The 14,012-nt window shown below is 42.3% G+C and overlaps 1 pseudogene; it reads left to right on the top strand.

The window, feature by feature from the left end:
* LOC102974065 (40S ribosomal protein S10-like) overlaps positions 1–11,279 on the top strand; it is a 124,593-nt pseudogene extending 113,314 nt beyond the window's left edge.
* Positions 11,280–14,012: the final 2,733 nt, after the last annotated feature.

The raw sequence follows: 14,012 nt of genomic DNA, 5'->3' as shown, positions 1-14,012 counted from the left end.
CGCGTCCGGAGCCTGTGCTCCGCAACGGGAGAGGCCACAACAGTGAGAGGCCCGCGTACCGGAAAAAAAAAAAAAAAAAAAAAAAAAGGGGTTCATGGGTACCAGGCTTGTGGGTTTTTTTGTCCCCAAATGTCATCAGAAGTTCACTTCAAATCCCATTGCTGCCACCAAATCTGTTTTAAAAACTAAACCAAGTAAACTTTAAAGATCTAAATGGCTTTGTTGAATATTCATGAATCAGGCAGCAGTCCACCTAGCAAGTAAAGGGGACCTTCAAAGAGCTATGGAAAAGGAAGGATTTTTAAAAGCAGGACAAGGAAGTCATAAACAGAAAAAAGAATTATTTCAGGTTAGGTTATCTTCCCTTTGGGAAAAAAAGAGTTTTAGTAGTTGAATTAGCTCATCTTCCTTTGGGGGATAGAGAGGGATACCATGAGAAAGGTTACCTTATTGGTGCTGACCAGAAAATTCCTGACAGACTGGTTAAGACTACATTTCTGGGGGAAGTCAAAGCTTCACTTAGATTAGGTATTAAAGTGTGGGTTAATGTGTGGCCTAGCATAAGTGACTCCATTTTGGGCCTGTGGTTTTCTTTTTAAAATGTGAAAGCAGCAGTATACAATATGTAAACAAATGAATATAGTGGTATTTTAATAAAACTTCTGTTATGGGCACCAAAATTTAAATTTTGTATAATTTTCATGTGTCATGAAATAGTCTTCTTCTTCGGATTTTTTAATCATTAAAAAATATAAAAGCCATTCTGAGCTCAAGGGCTGTACAAAAACAGGCAGTTGGTTGGATTTGACCATTAAGCCATTGTTTGCTGATGCCTGGCTTCGTCACTTTCCCAAGGCCACACAGCTAAAATGGTGGACCCCAGCATTAGATCCAGGTGGTGTGACTCTGTAGTCTGCACATTTAACACGTCTCTCATTTTGTAAAAATGTGCTAGTGTTGAAGAATTGAGTCAATAAGACTATGAGGAAACCTTGAAGACTTTAAGATAAACAGAAAAGACTACTGGATAGTTTTTCAGCAGAATGCGGGAGTCTCGAAGAATGTGACTAGGCTATTTTACAACTCTGTATGTTGTAGCAAAGCAATAGCAATGCAAATAATTCTTGACTATAGACATGCAAATAAATTCTATCTGGTGGAGGAGCAACACTACCCCACTGTGAAAAAGTCAGTTTTGTATACACTCGTAAATTCATTTCAGTATTCTTCATCTATACCTATGTCTGTTCTTTGGATTTGCCTCTTGAACTGGTTGTAACATCTGCCCGGTTCCATCAGTAAATAATGAGTTAAATAAAATCTTTACCATGTATTCATTTGATATCTGAGTGAAGGTCAGGATTTTACCATTTTGAAAATTATCCTCTTAACAGTCCTGAATGCCTTCATGAGATGCCCAATGGATTCACCTGACAGAGCTGGTTGAACTTCGCTTACTCTCTGTTTTTCTAATTTTAATTGTATCTCTACTAATTTTGTGTTCTGATTTGTTTATGGCCAGTTAGTGTTTCCCCACTGGTGAGAGCAATGACTGGGAATTTGATTTATGGCCTGACTATTTAGTAATTTCTGTAAAGGGATTATTGGATTATAAATATCTGTAGACATGTGTTCATTTTTTTTATGTTTGTTTATATGTCTGTTTGACTATTTTGAGCTAAATCAAAGGTGAGAGAAAGAAATTTGAAGAGGGTACACTGCTGGCTTTGGAGACATGGTAAAGGGCTGCAAGCCAAGGAACACAGGTGGCCTCTAGAAGCTGGAAAAGGCAAATAAGTGTATTCTCTCCTAGAGCTTCCAGAATGAATGCAGCCCCTCTATTTTACCCCTTTTCAGACCTCAGACCTTCAGAAGATAGTAAATATGTGTTATTTTAAGCCACTAAGTTTGTGGTAGTTTGTTACAGCAGCAATAGGGAACTAATACAAATTCTTTACCAATATGTCCTCCTTTCACCAGGATATAATTGTGAGGAGAAAGGAGACTTGGGAGGAGCTGTTATAACAAAGAATCCATCAGAGGAAACTGAGAGTTCGACATGCAGTAGCTTTTCATTTGCTGAGTTGTGATAATCTCTCATTGACTGAGCTGTTGCCAGGCAAGGAGAAATTCTTCCTTCCTCCTGCTGGAGAGTAAAATAGTACCCTTCCTCCTGTTGGAGTTGCAAGGAATATCTTTTCCTGCTGGGTCTGCAATTGGGGTCAAGTGCTAAAGCATGAGAGCTCCCCTTTCTGGTCTTCCAACTCCATTTTAAATGAAGTTTCTGCTCATTAATTTTCACACTGTCATCTGAAGCCTGTCAATCTCACCTCTCCTCCTGGCTGGCTTTTCCACTTTTTCTGTTTATAAGTAGTGTCCTGACTGGACCGCCCACCAAGTTCCTCTTTCTGGTCTAAGGATTACCAGGATGCTGCACACACCCTGAGAGGAAGGAAGTCCTTCCTGAACCAGTGCTCCAGCTGTGCACATCCCAAAAGATGTCTTCCTCCAACTGTGTCCTTGTGATATTGTGATATAATAAGAAATATATATTTGGTCTTCCTCCCCAGTTTCTGGTACAGAGCTCCTAAAATCCTTGTAATTTCCTAAGTGATAAGAGCTGAAAGGAACATCTTTTGTTATAGTATTTCGTTTTTGTCCACAGTTTCTGAAATACCTCTAGAACAATAAAGGTGGAAGGAGTATATTTTGTTATTCATAACAAGCCCCTTCCAACCAGAAATAAGTTTATGTGAATGAAGTGATTTTTGAAAAGTCCCTAAGGATGGGGGCTTTTTGCCAGGGAAACCAACCATGTGATTAGAGGGTTGGAACTTTCAGCCCCACCTCCCCAGCTCGAGGGAGGGGAGAGGGGCTGGAGATTGAGTTAATCACTAGTGGCCAATGATTTAGTCAATCGTGCCTACCTAGTGATTTAGTCAATCGTGCCTACCTAATCGTGCCTCCAAAGGGGTTTGGAGAGCATCCAGTTTGGTGAACACATCCACATGCTGGGAGGGTGGCATTCCTGGAGAAGGCTTGGAAGCTCTCTGACCCTTCCTACACACCTTGCCTTGTGCAGCTCTTCCATTTGGCTGTTCCTGGGTTATATCTTTTTTATTTTTTTAATAGTTGATTTACAATGCTTTTTTTTAGTTTCAGGTGTACAGCATAGTGATTCAGTTCTTTCACAGATTCTATTCCATTCTAGTTTATTACAAGATATTGACTTGTAAAGTTAACATCAACTTTGCCAACCACCTTGACTTTTATGTCCCACCTCTACATTTTTCTTCACTGTTTACTGAGCACCTACTGTGTGCTGCTTAATTCAGGGGACACAACTAAATTGTCCTCCTTAGTCCTGCTTAGAACATCCAGTTCACAACAGCCCCATTTTTTGGGGGTGGGGCACACCACACAGCTTGTGGGATCTTAGTTCCCCAACCAGGGATTGAACCCGTGCCCTCGGCAGTGAAAGCACTGAGTCTTAATCACTGGACCACCGGGGAATTCCCTGTGCTATACAGTAAGATTTTGTTCTTTATGTGAGTTGTATCTTTTAGAATAAAGTAATAAACCTGTTTCTATGTCTGTTTGACTATTTTGAGCTAAATCAAAGGTGAGAGAAAGAAATTTGAAGAGGGTACACTGCTGGCTTTGGAGACATGGTAAAGGGCTGCAAGCCAAGGAACACAGGTGGCCTCTAGAAGCTGGAAAAGGCAAATAAGTGTATTCTCTCCTAGAGCTTCCAGAATGAATGCAGCCCCTCTATTTTACCCCTTTTCAGACCTCAGACCTTCAGAAGATAGTAAATATGTGTTATTTTAAGCCACTAAGTTTGTGGTAGTTTGTTACAGCAGCAATAGGGAACTAATACAAATTCTTTACCAATATGTCCTCCTTTCACCAGGATATAATTGTGAGGAGAAAGGAGACTTGGGAGGAGCTGTTATAACAAAGAATCCATCAGAGGAAACTGAGAGTTCGACATGCAGTAGCTTTTCATTTGCTGAGTTGTGATAATCTCTCATTGACTGAGCTGTTGCCAGGCAAGGAGAAATTCTTCCTTCCTCCTGCTGGAGAGTAAAATAGTACCCTTCCTCCTGTTGGAGTTGCAAGGAATATCTTTTCCTGCTGGGTCTGCAATTGGGGTCAAGTGCTAAAGCATGAGAGCTCCCCTTTCTGGTCTTCCAACTCCATTTTAAATGAAGTTTCTGCTCATTAATTTTCACACTGTCATCTGAAGCCTGTCAATCTCACCTCTCCTCCTGGCTGGCTTTTCCACTTTTTCTGTTTATAAGTAGTGTCCTGACTGGACCGCCCACCAAGTTCCTCTTTCTGGTCTAAGGATTACCAGGATGCTGCACACACCCTGAGAGGAAGGAAGTCCTTCCTGAACCAGTGCTCCAGCTGTGCACATCCCAAAAGATGTCTTCCTCCAACTGTGTCCTTGTGATATTGTGATATAATAAGAAATATATATTTGGTCTTCCTCCCCAGTTTCTGGTACAGAGCTCCTAAAATCCTTGTAATTTCCTAAGTGATAAGAGCTGAAAGGAACATCTTTTGTTATAGTATTTCGTTTTTGTCCACAGTTTCTGAAATACCTCTAGAACAATAAAGGTGGAAGGAGTATATTTTGTTATTCATAACAAGCCCCTTCCAACCAGAAATAAGTTTATGTGAATGAAGTGATTTTTGAAAAGTCCCTAAGGATGGGGGCTTTTTGCCAGGGAAACCAACCATGTGATTAGAGGGTTGGAACTTTCAGCCCCACCTCCCCAGCTCGAGGGAGGGGAGAGGGGCTGGAGATTGAGTTAATCACTAGTGGCCAATGATTTAGTCAATCGTGCCTACCTAGTGATTTAGTCAATCGTGCCTACCTAATCGTGCCTCCAAAGGGGTTTGGAGAGCATCCAGTTTGGTGAACACATCCACATGCTGGGAGGGTGGCATTCCTGGAGAAGGCTTGGAAGCTCTCTGACCCTTCCTACACACCTTGCCTTGTGCAGCTCTTCCATTTGGCTGTTCCTGGGTTATATCTTTTTTATTTTTTTAATAGTTGATTTACAATGCTTTTTTTTAGTTTCAGGTGTACAGCATAGTGATTCAGTTCTTTCACAGATTCTATTCCATTCTAGTTTATTACAAGATATTGACTTGTAAAGTTAACATCAACTTTGCCAACCACCTTGACTTTTATGTCCCACCTCTACATTTTTCTTCACTGTTTACTGAGCACCTACTGTGTGCTGCTTAATTCAGGGGACACAACTAAATTGTCCTCCTTAGTCCTGCTTAGAACATCCAGTTCACAACAGCCCCATTTTTTGGGGGTGGGGCACACCACACAGCTTGTGGGATCTTAGTTCCCCAACCAGAGATTGAACCCGTGCCCTCGGCAGTGAAAGCACTGAGTCTTAATCACTGGACCACCGGGGAATTCCCTGTGCTATACAGTAAGATTTTGTTCTTTATGTGAGTTGTATCTTTTAGAATAAAGTAATAAACCTGTTTCTCCGAGTTCTGTAAACTGTTTTAGCAAATTATTGAACCTGAGGAAAGAGTCATGGACACCTCCAGTTTGTTGCCAAGTAGGACATGAGTTGTGGGTAACCAAGTAGGACATGAGTTGTGGGTAACCTATGGATCTACTGCTTGGGATCGGCATCTGAAGTGGGGACATCTTCTGGGACTGAGCCCTTACCCTGTGGGTTCTGATGCTACCTCCAGGCAGATAGTGTCAGAATTGAATTGGATTATAAGACATCCAGCTGGTGTCTGCAGAGAATTGGAGAATAGCTTGGTGTGGAAAACCCACTGGTTTTGTGTCATAAGTGTTGTGAGTAGAAAGCGAAATGAAGTTTTCTCTTTCATTCCTTCTTCCTTCCCTCAACCCTACAGAGCAGGGCAGTCCTTCAGAACTGTCCCTTTAGACTCACAGACAAAACAGGAATACTTCCTTATTATACATTGCTATGGTTTCTGGTCTCCATACAATATGCATGGATTTTGTTTATAGGTGGGGGGAAGCTATTTTTATTTAAAAACAAGAAAGAAAAAGTTATGAGACAGCGATCCCAGTTTTATTAAAAAAAGGAAAGAAAAAATTGTGTGTGTGTATAAGAAGACACCGGCATTTATGGTAGACGTTGCCAGTGATAGGATTACCGCTCATTTTAATGGTTCACTTTCATCATTTTCCAATTTATTACAAAAATAATTTTAGAAAAAGATACATCATACATAACATCCTCATATTTTTTATTTTTTTCATGGTTCCTCAACAATCCACCAAATTGTAAGGAAATCGTGAGTGAGAAGCATGCAAGTCAGATTGACTTGCCTGGGGACCAGAAGCATATCAAATAGTCCTAAAAACACTTATCAGAGCTGCAAAAATAAAGAACTAAGGATCTGGACCCAAAGCCAGGTGATGCAGCTGTGTTCCCAGTACATGAAGTAGCACCTGACACACAGAAGGTGCTGAGTAAATGAACAAGAACTCTGCGTGGCCTCTATTATGCAAAAGTTATCCTCTATGACACTGTGCATGGATTTTCCTCTCTTTTTGGTCCGATTCTGTGGGCCTCTAGAGAAGGAAACCTCTCCCCCTCTTTCCTCCACCAGGCAGGAATTGGCATGCCCGAGGAAACACAAAATGTTTTCATTCTTGAAAAGAGTGTTGGAAACTGTGTACACTTCATGGTCAGTTAGACTTGGCTTCCAAGTCTCAGCTTCCCCCTTTCAATTGAGGTCTGCTATCTATGGAGCATCTGCATATATCTATGCACACAAACACACTAGGATTACAGAGGAGCTTACCACCTAGCTATGCAGTTCTCAGGCGTACTGTTTTCTCTTCTGTCAAATGAAGCTGGTAATTACCAGGCAGGGTTGCCTGGAGTATTAAATGAGACAGTGCTCAGAAAGCACCTAGATGCTTGGCAAACATTAGCTGCTGTTGTTGTTATTATTATTATTGTGTTGAATTGGATTTAAAGATAAATGACTATCCTATAATGTTTTCGGAAGTCAACAAATGTCTGAGCCCCTGTATGTATATGCCAGGCACTGCACTATGTAGGAACTTTTAGGATTAGGAAGGTGGGTATTATGCTCCTAGAAATCATTATCCCTATCTTTACAAAGGTAATCACGTTTTCCTTGGTGACACCAGTCTGGGGATAAAAATTGTCAAAAGTACAGTCCTAGAGCTGTATTTCTTAGGTTTTGCCCAACCTATCCAATCATAGGGACCCCAAGTCTTCTCAAATTCCATTAAAGTCAGTGTGTCGCCTTTGCTGGCCAATGCGTCCTCTCATCCTGGCATGTAGTACCACTCTTGCTGGCAAAAGTAGAGTTGATGAGACCAAAGCCATGCAACTCAGATTGGGACTTGAACCCAGGGTCTTTTAATTGCGATCACATACCTGGTCTCAGGACTTAATGAAGCTCAGGTTCTTGATGTCTTGTTGCAGAAAGAATTCAGTGAGAGACAAAGTGATAGGTAAGCAGTGGATTTATTTAGAGAGAAACATACTCCACAGACAGAGTGTGTGCCATCTCAGAAGGTGAGAGGCCTGAAATATGTCATGGTTAGTTTTTATGCGCTGGGTAATTTCATAGGCTAGTGAGTGGGAGGATAATTCCAACTATTTGGGGGGAAGGGACAGAGATTTCCAGGAATTGGGTCACCATCAACTTTTTGACCTTTTACGGTTGGCCTCAGAACTGTCATGGCACTGGTGGGTGTGTCATTTATCATATGCTAACGTATTACAATGAGCATATAATGAGGCTCAAGGTCTACTGGAAGTCAAATCTTCTGCCATTTTGGACCTAGTTGGTTCTAACCAGTTTTTGTCATGTCCTATGGCTATGTCATTCTTTTAAAGGTTGTGCTGTGCTCCCTTCCCTCCTGTTTCACTGATACCAGGTGAGGTCTCCAGTCTTTCTTCCTGGGTCTAGTTGCTTTCTAGACCCTTTCCCTGTACCATCTATCTTTCTACTGGATTAGGTCCAGACAAGAGCATGAGAATCCCCACATGAATACCTCACTGGAGTGAATACAGCGAGGCTTCATCTGTGAGGAGGAACCACAGTAGAGCAGCTATTCTCCTCCAATAGCTTATAGAGATGCTAACAGAACTGTTTTTGTTTTCATCTCTCCTCTCCTCAGGACTCTTTCAACAGTCCTGATGAGGAGACCATGGCGAGCAACACAGTCCCCACTGTAGGGGAGCAGAAATTACCACCGGGAAATATGTCTCTTTGGCATATTAATTGTTTTAAGCTGTTATTTTCTGAGAAAGAGAAAACTTGGGAAGAGCTCTGGAAACCAAGTAGGAGTTGCTCTTTTGTAGGAAACTTTTACATTTGTAAAGAAAATCTTCATTTGTAAGGGTGTCTCCCTCTCTGTGCTTGGAGGAAGAGGATGACAAAATCTCTAGAAACAGTTATCAGTGGAGAAGGCAAAGACTTAAACCTGCATCACAATCACCCTTGTTTTACTGTGCTTTTCCTGGTAATCTCCCATAACTGACTCTCCCTACCATCAACCCCTCTTTTGTCTTTAGCTGAGGATGGTATTTAAGGTAAAAGCTTGGATCATTTTGGCAAGTTACTCAGTTTTTCTGTGTTTCTGCTATGTATACATGTTATTAAACTTTGTTTCATTTTCTCCTGTTAATCTGTCTTATGTCAATTTTAGTTCTTAAACCAGAAGAACCTAGAAGGGTAGAGGAATATTTCTTCCTCCCAGACCCTCCTTTCCTCTGGGCTGATAACATGGCTCTCTCTGCCTGACTTCACTTCCCCCAGAGGCCTCCTTTGTTCTTCCTTTGATCCTTTCCTGGACAGAAGTTCCTACCATACCTCTAGACACACCCCACTCCTGAGTCCTTAGACTCTCAGGATGGAACCCCTGCTGCACAGTAACTGAAATACAGGCAGAGCAAAAACTATGCTATTTTTAAAATCACATCTTGGTAACTAAGCCCTAGACCCTTTAACTGTACCCCAAGTAATGTGATTTCAAGACCCTTTAGTTCTTGGGTCATCCTCTCAGGACACTTTATAATGTGTCAATTGTTAAAAAAAATTATTCTTACCCTTGTTAAAATGTTAAGGAAGACTTTATTCAAGACTATTGCAGGGCTTCCCTGGTGGCGCAGTGGTTAAGAATCTGCCTGCCAATGCAGGGGACACGGGTTTGATCCCCGGTCTGGGAAGATCCCACATGCAGCAGAGCAACTAAGCCCATGCGCCACAGCTACTGAGCCTGTGCTCTAGGCCTCGTGAGCCACAACTACTGAGCCTGCGTCCCACAACTACTGAAGCCCTTGTGCCTAGAGCCCGTGCTCCACAACAAGAGAAGCCACTGTGACGAGAAACCCCCAAACCACATCGAAGAGTAGCCCCTGCTCGCTGCAACTAGAGATAGCCCATGTGCAGCAACGAAGACCTTAGCCAAGGTCAAGACCTAGTCGAAAATAAGTCTTAGAGGAGCCTAAGTTTGGTCAAGGAGAGAATCTCTGTTACAATATTGCCTGTTTTAAAATGTGGGTGCTGCAGGAATTCCCTGGTGGTCCTGTGGTTAGGGCCTGGGTTCGATCCCTGGTCGGGGAACTAAGATCCCACAAGCTGCACAGTAGCCAAAAATAAATAAAATAAAATAAAAGTAAAATAAAATGTGAGTGCTGAAACTGAAAAATGTAACACAGACATGATCTGATCAGTGCATGGTCTAGAAGGGTTCTGTCCTTTCTTGATATGAATGCTAAATTTCTCTAATGTCTAAGGTTGACGTGAGATTGCTGGGTAGCCACAGAACCCCATTATATGGTTGGCTCATAATTAAGATTGCAGGCAACTAAAACATCAGGTGTTTACACACAAGAATTCTCTCTTTTCAATCTTTCCATCATCGTAGTACTAATGCTGAAAACTTGGCCTCTGTGCATCAACGAAGGAGGCAACATCAAGGGTAGAAGGAGTCTAAGTAAACTGACTTAGCAGGATTCTTCAGCCTACCTAGCCCAGTTGTAGCAAGAATCCTGCTAAGTCAGTTCCCTGATTAGCAACTGTTCAAATCTGCCCTTTGGAACTCAGGGAAGGTCATGGAGGCTAGAGTCTATTCCCTACAAACAAGAAACAGGGAACATGGAAAGACTTCTGTGCCCAGGAACCCCAGGGTCCTGCTAGGTTTCACTACCCAAATAATCTTGCTCAAATATAGACCTGAGTGTTTTCCAGCTCCAGCCCTGGAGGCTACAGCATCAAGATCTTGATGCCCAAGAAAAACCAGATTGCCACTTATTGACTCCTTTTTAAGGAGGGACTGATGGTGGCCAAGAAGGATATCCACATGCCTAAACACCCTGTCGGGGAGGAAGATATTTTCCTCTACACTTCTAGGTTCTCTTGACTGGTCTAGGGATTAAACTGACATGAGACAAATTAACAGGAGAAAATCAAAGTTTAGTAACATGTATACATGGGAGAAACCCAGGAAAACTGAGTAACTCACCAAAATGGCCAAAGCCCTCATCTTGAATACCACTGTCAGCTAAAGACAAAAGAGGATGTTGAGGGTGGGGAGAGTCAGTGATGGGAAGTTATCAGGAAAAGCAAGTAAACAAGGGTGAGTGTGATGCAGATTTAAGTCATTGCCTTCTCCATTGATAAGTGTTTCCAGAGATCATGGTCATCCTCCTCTTCCAGCAAGGAGGGAGACACCCTTACAAATGGAGATGTCCCTTACAAAAGGGCAACTCCTACTAGGTTTTCAGAGCCCTTCCCATGTCTGCTGTTTCTCAGAAAATAACCACCTCAAAACAATTAACATGCCAAAGAGACATATTTTAGGGTGGCAAATCCTACTCCCCTACAGCCTGGAGCTGGCAGATAAGAATGTGCCCAATCTTCACATTATGAAGGCCATTCACTCTCTCAAATGACAAGGCTATGTGAAAGAACAGTTTGCCTGAAGATGTTTCTACTAGTACCTTACCAAGGAGGGTGTCTAGTATCTCTGTGATAACTTCCACCTGCCCCCTGAGCCACAGCTGTCTTGAGACTGGCAGGTCAAGGCCCAAGGGTCTGGAGAGAGAGTGACCTGCAAGACTCACCTGAGGGGACGCCTACAGAGACACCTACAGAGAAGCTCTGTGCCCACTTGTGTGGACAAGAAAATCAAGGCTGGGGCTGGGTCAGCAACCAGATTCCAGTTTAGAGGTGAATTCGGTTGTGGATATGGTCAGCTACCTCAATAAAGTTGAAGGAGATTGTTTTGTGTTAAATAAACCTATAGCCAGAAAAGTGTGTGTGTGTGTGTATGTGTGTGTGTGTGTGTGTGTGTGTGTGTGTGTGTGTGTGTGTGTGTGTATTTATATATATATATATATAACAAGCAGAAACCTGTGGGACCCTTCTGGGTACAAAAGCCCCTCTGTGTCCCTTTTCTTCTTTGTAGAAAAAGGCTTTCGTCCCCTAAGCCTTCCTTGAGTTCCAAAGAGCAGACTCAAGCAGTTACTAATTAGGGAAGTGAGGGAATGTAGAAACAAAGGAAAAGCAGTCACAAGCAAGTTCAGCAGTAAAACAGTTTTAGTTCCTCCTCAAGGGATATACATAACAATCCGATGCATATCTTTGGGTTGTTATGCAGAAACTAAGACCCCCCCTACCCTGGTAGAGAATGGTGACCACATGCTGACACCAGACTGGTTGGAACAAGAAGGTTGATGATTAAGATTCCTGAAATATCACCATGTTACCTCACAACCAACCAATCAGAAGAAAGTCTGTAAGCTACAACCCTCACTGTAAATATTGCCTTTAGAAACACTTCCCTGAAAGCCATCTGGAAGTTTGGGTCTTTTGAGCATGAACTGCCCATTCTCCTTGTTTGGCACCCTGCAGTAAACACTGTACTTTCCTTCACCACAACCTGGTGTCAGTAAATTGGCTTTGCTGTGTGGTGGGTGAGCAGATCCAAGTTCAGTTCAGTAACAATATCAACTTCCAATAATCTACCCAATAAAATCCATCCACTTTAGCACAGAACATAAGCCCATCACAGTGGGATCAATTAGTGTTAGTGAATTCTCCCATGTAGGGAAGCAGAATTTGTCATCCCAAAATATGTCTCTTTGGCATATGAATTATTTTAAGCTGGTTATTTTTTGAGAAACAGCAGACATGGAAAACACTCTAAAAACTGAATAAGAGTTACCCTTTTGTAAGAAATATTTACATATATAAAGGGAAATCTCCATTTGTAAGGATGTCCTCTTCACTGTACCAGGAAGAATAGGGTGACCAGTACTCAAGAAACTTATCAATGGAGAAGGCGAAGAATTAAATCTGCATCACAATCTTACCCTTGTTTACTGTGCTTTTCCTGGTTACCTCCCAAACTGACTCTCCCCACTCTCAATATCCACTTTTGTCCTTAGCTGAAGATGGTATGTAAAACTCGGCCATTTTGATGAGTTACTCATTTTTTCTGGGTCTCTCCCATGTATACATGTTATTAAACTTTGTTTCATTTTCTCCTGTTAATTTGTCTCATGCCATTTAATTCTTAGGCCAGCCAGAAGAACCTAGAAGGGTAGAGAAAGATATCTTCTTCCCCAACACCCACATTTGAGAATCTCAGAGTCTAATCCAGACTCCCCAGAGAAACAGAACCAACAGTATAGTTAGAAAGATAGACATAAAAGGAGATTTATTATAAGGACTGGCTCATGAGGTGATGAAGGCTGAGAAGTCCCATGATCTGCTATCTGCAAACTAGAGAAACAGGAATGCTGGTGGTGTAATTCAGTCTGAGTCCAAAGACCTAAGAATTAGGGAGTTAGTGGTGTGAGTCCTGATCTGAGTTCAAAAGCCTAAGAAGCAGGAGCACCAATGTCCAAGGGCAGAAAATGGATGTCTCAGCTCAAGCAGAGAGAGCTAATTTATCCGTTCTCCACCTTTTTTGTTCTATTTGGCACCCTCAGTGGATTGGATGCTGACCACCCACATTGAGGAGGGCAATCTGCTTTACTATGTTCACTTCTTCAAATGTTAATATATTTCAGAGACACCTTTGCAGACACACCATCAGGGCATCGCTTAGCCCAATCAAGTTGACACATAAAATTAACCATCACAGGAGGGGTAGGACCTAAGGTGGCTTGACAGGGGTGGGGTCCTACTCAAGACCCCAGAGAAATCGGGGCACAGATGCTAAGAGCCATGTTGTGGAGGGCTGCTGAGATTAAAACCAGCAAGTGAGTCCCAAGGTGATCAGATGCGCTGCGCTGAGAGGAGAAGCTGAAACACTAACTCCCAGTGAAGAAGGTTTCAAGCAGCCATGGGAGAAACAAAGAGCAAAAAGTACCCATCAAGGTAGGCAGGGGGTGGATGGAGGGGTTCTGGGCAAATTCTAGAGACAGATTTAAGCTCCTACAATGGTTCCCCCTCATTATTTAAGTGTGATTCTGTGTGCACAGGCCAGTTTTAATCACAGGTGTTGAAAAAGTTCTGACAGAATGAGAAATTCTGAGTTTTTGAGACTGTGCAGCTGTGAATTAGATTTATAACAGGGAGATCAGGTAGGTTTTATCTCAGGTGTCAGCTCCAACAGATGATTGGCTGTCTGAGCACTGCATTGAGAAGGATTCTGAAGATGTGTTTAAACTCAACAGGGAAGTATGTCCACATAGGTTGGTGGCACCTGCCAGTATTTGTGGACAGAAGTATGGGGTGGCCTGAGAGTCCTGTATCACTATTATAATGCTACCATGGAGAGCCACCTCAAAGATCAGCTGGAATGTCTACATTCTACTGCCTCATGCCCCTCGATTTCCAATACCTTGTATATTCATCTCCAGTATAAGTTTTATATTATATCCTCCAGTTTTTCTTTTTTCTTTTTTTTTTTTTTGTGGTACGCGGGCCTCTCACTGTTGTGGCCTCTCCCGTTGCGGAGCACAGGCTCCGGACGCGCAGGCTCAGCGGCC

This window comes from Physeter macrocephalus, chromosome 6 (genome assembly GCF_002837175.3).
Source record: "Physeter macrocephalus isolate SW-GA chromosome 6, ASM283717v5, whole genome shotgun sequence".
In the NCBI taxonomy this organism is placed as follows: domain Eukaryota; kingdom Metazoa; phylum Chordata; class Mammalia; order Artiodactyla; family Physeteridae; genus Physeter; species Physeter macrocephalus.
Note: the sequence above shows the minus strand (reverse complement) of the source record. Positions and strands in the feature narration are given on the sequence as shown.